Below are 6,376 nucleotides of genomic sequence, written 5' to 3'. Positions count from 1 at the left end.
CGGGAAGACGTAGCACAGATGTCGTGGTATTTACTCCAAAATGGCTATCCGATCTACCATCTCACTGGAACAATTTGTTTAGTACTTGTTTCCGTTTCTAATTTCTCGTAAAAAAGGGTTTTGTGTATAATGTTTTGAAAATATATTTATTTATCGAATACTTCAAAATTGAGTCGTGGTATTCCATTTTGTTCCAACTTTCTAACTCTTAAAATTTTATGTACTGAAACAAGAATATATTGTGCATTGGAAGATCTGATTGTAATATAGTTTTTTATTTCATTTCTTATATAAGCAGAGTTATATTATCCGGGCAAATCTGGAACAACAACGTCGCCCATATGTTGTTTTCGTAATTTAAAACATTTTTTAAACACACCCGAAATTGAGAAACAAAATATTTTATGTACCTATAATTTGCAACGCTAACTATTCAATTGAGGAATGCACGTCACTACTAACTTGTTCGACTAAGATACATTCATGCACGAATCTACGAGTCACGTTCGACTACTATAATCGCACATTCTAACAACAAATATTTTCTTTGATAATATAAAATTCCTTACACAATGAGGTAAATTAGCGTTCAAGTCCTGGCTAATTTCATTACAACTTATAACAACACAGGATGTGACAATAAATCATATGATTCGAAAACTATTCATTTGAGAAATAAATTGTACTTTGTATATAAAACACTAAACTCTACTAACTTGATATCATTCGCTAAATTGCTGATTACCTTGAATTTGCAACAGATTGTCTGTCTGTAAAATGTTAACAAATCCTACATAAATAATATTCTGTGTACAAAAAACGCGCGCTATACATTTCCCAATAAAAGTTATAAACTCCCCATTCCCACCTGGTAACCTACGTACAAGCTGTTTGCTGTTCCTTGAAATTGATTCAATCCGGCCTCGTGGCGATCTTAATAACCAAATCATTTTGTGCGGACACGCAAAGAAGCTCTCGGTATCCTACCGTGACCGAATTGAATGCCAGGTGCTATAAAGCGGATTCTGATATTGCGCATCATAACAATACGCGGCCCCATTCGGCATATCTCAGCGGAAACCTAACCTATGAAACAATATGATAATGTCATATTTGAACCAACTCATCTTTTATCATTATCATCACAAAAGAATATTTCACAAGTTATACCTGCAATGCAATGAAAACTTACATTTCGTTACTTTCATAATTAATATCGCTGCATATTTTAATTTTCGAATGAGAATGCGAACGCATAATGAGGGTATTATGAAAAAAAATTATTTCGAGTAGTCGAAGAACACCCGTTTTCGAGTTAGCGCTAGATAAATGAACCGAGCTCTTACATGGCCCGATAAAGCCGTTTCATCTTTGAAATACTGTGAGACAAAGTCAAAGCCACCTGATTCTGATATACAGTACTCTGAAATAATATTTACGACGTTAGCTTTCAACTTACTCGTTTGTCAAATTAATAGAATAATAAATTATATTTCCAAAAATAATTTTATAAATTTAAAGTGTACATCCAAATTTTCAAAGTTCTAATTTCCTGTTAAATTACATTTCATTTTAATTGTATGTTTTCTGCACTAGTTTCCAAACATCAGATTTTATGTGCGCATCTCAATATAATCGTCGACTTATATTTCATCCGAAATGTCATTTCTTTCCGAATTTAATTCGTAACATACCATGGATAGAAATTCCTAAAGCGTCACACTTCGAACCCTCAAAAATTTAATTCCGGATAGCAGATGTCTCTTCACGGAGGTAACAGTTAGAATATCCGAACTGTACGATTGGAAATCCCTAATAAATGCATGCCGATTTTAGGTTGATTTACCACAAAAATTTCGACGACGTTCAAATTTTCCGGTTAGCGCCTTTGAAATTGAAGCAAATCTTGCTAATTCCCACGGCCCACAGTGACTTTCATTCTATGTTGATGACACACACAACAGAAATCGCTGAACTATGATACAACCAAACACCATTGAGGCTATGTTCACCCCGCACTGACCCAACCCTTTTGAACACAAGACGCAGCTGATGGCGATATTTCATCTAAACACCATACAATGGGTTATAAAAGAATAAACGAATGATGCGTGTGTTTTTCCGCAATATGACAAATACAATTGTGAATTGTCGTGCTTTTTTCGTTCCATAATTTTCGTATACCGCAGACAAACAGTAGCAACATCGAACATACAAACAATGAGACAAAAGTAATTATACAGGCAAGGACAATTTCATAAACATATTACATTATTATTATTCTACTCAATTTTATAAAAAATAATACTCGTCATTTTGGATATGATGAAAAGGTCCAGGTGTGCTTTCGTGAAGCCAGTGGGATTAATTAAAATCCACGGTTCTTTTATCGCGACCGGTAAACAAAGAACGTCACTAGAAGAGGATCTACAACGTAGTCGGCTATTGCATCAGGTGGTCAATTTCGTAATAACTAGCTGGTGATCTAAAGACTGGCATTTGAATGAAACCATCAAACAATTGAAGACTTCGTCTAACCCGGTGACAATATGCGGAATTGAACATTTATTAAAATCTAATTTGACAATATTACAATCCCATATTTCATTGCGTTTCTATAGTCCGGCCACCTGTCTTGGCTTAGTTACACTAAATGATACCAAGAGAGAACGGCTTATAAGGAAGCTTATCAAGATCTAGCTTTTAAAAAATCGACCACACCACCTCAATTAGTGTCAAGATATAGTCACTAAACGCATTATCACTACGCATTAAAACATTGTAGATGATGTTACGACGAACAACACCAAAATAAGACACACAAATTCTTCTACGTTCGCCAACCAAGATTGTAAAAAAATATCAATATCGTTACTGAAGTATAGATTATACAGATATCTCAAAGCAGCGTAAATATGTTTTGCATATTAAATAAAAGTTATATATTGAAAAATTATTCAAAAAAACGCAAACAAAATTTGCTATATTATATTGCTATAAACTCGTTGACTTCATCTTGTTTTGTACAATATGCAATTTGTCAAACAACGTAGAAACGTGGATGCTTCTGTAGGTCCATGTTACAAGCGAAAAATAGCTTCATCTACCCTTTTCAGCACCAAAAATCGGCTGTAATCCTAATTAATCGAATTCAATACCAACAGTGTTATTTAACTGAAAAAGTACCTTCTCACACTAAGAATTCTGGTATCAGCTGTCATGTCACGACTGAGCATTACTAAATTGAAATTGATTCTGTTGAGAAAATTAAATTTTCCGCTTTGTAATAATCTCTACTATCGTAGTCAGGAATATGTTTTATTTGGAAAACAAAATGAAGGCAACACACCTGTGAGCTGGTTATATTAATATTGACAAAAGCCGGAACGAAAATATTATCCGAAAAAACAAACTTCCATAGAATATCATGTTCGTATTGTTCTCAACGTTATGAAATGAATTAAAGAATTCTTCTTAAAACTCAAGTACCTTATATTTGAAGACAATATTAAATTGTATCTACGATTGTGTTTCATATTAAACAGATATGAAATTGATATTTTTATTTACAGTTGAAAGTATAAGGCTGGTAATTTGTATGGTATACTACACTTCCATCCGGAAGAAATCCATTGACAATAAAACACGTTAAAATGGGTATTTAATAGGTTTGAAAGAACTGGAATATATGCTTTGTTCGACTTGGCCTGTCTTTAGTGGGGTGATGGGCATGGCATTTGGGCCAGAGAATAAGCTAATCCTCGATAGTTGGGCCAGAGAATTAACCATCGACTATAAACATTTCGGCTTCTGAACAACATTCAAATGACTACAGAAAGGCAGAGAAATAAAAGCGAAAAGAAATACAAAAATTCTCAATTTTGTTTAATATCAATTAGAGAAATGAATAAATGACAAAATCAAACTAAGAAATCAAAAATCTATATTCCTATTTCCTATTTGTGAAATAACCAACGCTGTAACGATTACACAACTGCTGACTGGCATTGTTACTGATAGTTTAGCGTCACGAAGACGTGTTTACCTAATAACTCACCTTGTCAATTTGATAGCGAATGAAGCGTTATAAAATAGTTTGAAGGTGTGGATAAACCGAATCATCTGCCATATCTAACGACTGTTATGAATTATTGCATCGGCAGATTATAGCATTATTATGATATCATTTTGCCCCGTGAAACACGATTCTAGATTTTAAATTAAAACTTGACTTTATGAAAATGATATTCTTAGTGAAGACACATGGAAAGTTTTAATTGGGATCGGCGTAATCTTAAGTTAAATTATAATGAACAGAAATGTACAATTGTCCTATTTCAGCTGACGATAGCAAAATATGCTGGAGCCGGGCTATTTTTTATTACGGTGCTGGTAGGGTTGACACACTGATTACTAGATTAAAAAAGGATAAATATATGAAAATAGAAAATATATATATAATATTATCTTCACTATTATAATTTAGGAATAAAAATGAAATGCACATTTTTTGATCTAGCTACGCAATATCTTCAATTCAACCTTTAGGAAATACTTTATTCAAATAATAAACAAATTGAAGATTCTCAGAAAGAAACCATGCACTCAACAGATAGTATATCACGGACATTTGCAAACTATGGCCTGAGAATGTTTGTAGTGACCGACTATATTAATATTAAACGTAATCTGGAAATGCTTTCATCTTTCCGACCCCACCCTTACATCACTTATGCATACGCGTGCAGACCGGCGGTCGCCACTCAGGATTAGACATTGTGGTTGTCTGCAGATTTACATTCGAAGGCAATTGCTTTCTGCATAATTAGAAAAGACATGATGCAAAATTTTTGGTTTTGGGGGTTTATAAGTAATGGTTCCCACGATTAATCTTTGCAAAATACCATCTAGAAAACAACCTGACGATTTGCAAATTTTTATGTTTATCTCTAGATAAAAATAATGAATCTTACATGATTTTTTTTTATCTTCAATTTTATATGAGATATTGCTTATGTTAGATAAACAAGAATTTCTCAAGGGAATATACAACAGTAATCAGGTACATGTTCAAGTTTGTGACATTTGCTGTCCCAGTATAACCATCCTTTATTTTCCCCACCCTTTCATTTTTTCATACACTCTAACAAACTATGATAGAATAAAAATGTTAGTTCCAAGGTATGGAAATCATGAACGAAACAGGAATATTATGTAAAACAGAAAACACAAGAATAGAAGGCAATCAAAAGGGGCTTTTCTATAATCTATTATATTAATGGTCATTTATATTTATTCTGTTCTTCATTGCCTCAGAACTGGTATCTTTTTTATTGGGTATTTTTTGATTTCCAGAGTTTGAATTAATTTCAATGAACACTGTAAAGGTAAATCACGCATAGTAAATCCCTTTACTATGAGATCAGCTGTATTTTTCTTTGGATTAGAACAATCAATCGTCGTTTTGAATTGAAAACGAGATACTCTGACTGAACGAACGCTGACCGAATTAAAATCAGTCCATGACGAAAACCGGAACACAATAAGTAGTCCATCTTTTCTACGGGACGGAAAGCACGGTCGGCAAATATTGAATATCGACGAGGGAGAGTATTTACTCCCGCTTATGATATAAAACGCTGAAGGTATCGTAGCAGGTGCGCGCAAATATACTGAAAGGACCTCCATGCAATGACACAAAATTGAAACTTTGATTGAAAAATAGAGGGCGGATAAATTTTCTATGATGCGATGACCGGAAACGTGGACGCCCAATAAATATACCAACATCGTAACTTCATTTTTATACGGTGAAAAAAAAATATAGCAAAATTATTCTAAATTGCGCAGCATAAATGACAAAATATCTTGATAAGGATCTTTTTGATAAGTAAGTTAGTTATCTTTATTAATTAATCAAATGAAATCGAGGGTGCTTTTATTACGGTCATTTCCATAGCAGAATTTCGCTAACTGTAAATCAATTTCAGAAATATAAATTGCGTTAAAATTTTAGTTAATATAATGATGTTTTTAACAGCACATGGCGCCCAATAAAGAGCAATGAAGACGCCAACTATCTCGTTCGTGTGTGTTATATCACACAAAAATTGAAATTTTAAAATAATTTAATTTGAAGAAAATGTTTTTTTAATAAAAATATGTGTGTTTCTCATATCTTTAAATTATTCCAATTGTCCACACGTGGTCATTTACAGTTCAAATGGACACGCCCGATGACCGTTCAAAACACATGTTACGACACTAGCAATTATTTCTTCTCGATTAGTAAATATTAAAAGTATCCTCAAAATAACTTCGCTGGACTCCATTGAAAGTATAATATGGATGGTCAGTAAGCTGGTGATTTAAGGCT

General features: G+C 33.3%; 1 protein-coding gene across 1 annotated transcript in view; it reads right to left on the bottom strand.

Annotated features, from left to right (window-relative positions):
- Positions 1–6,376, bottom strand: part of LOC120346273 (uncharacterized) — a 198,745-nt gene that overhangs the window by 58,872 nt on the left and 133,497 nt on the right. The gene's annotated exons all lie outside the window — the stretch shown is intronic.

Source organism: Styela clava, chromosome 8 (assembly GCF_964204865.1).
Source record: "Styela clava chromosome 8, kaStyClav1.hap1.2, whole genome shotgun sequence".
NCBI lineage: Eukaryota > Metazoa > Chordata > Ascidiacea > Stolidobranchia > Styelidae > Styela > Styela clava.
Note: the sequence above shows the minus strand (reverse complement) of the source record. Positions and strands in the feature narration are given on the sequence as shown.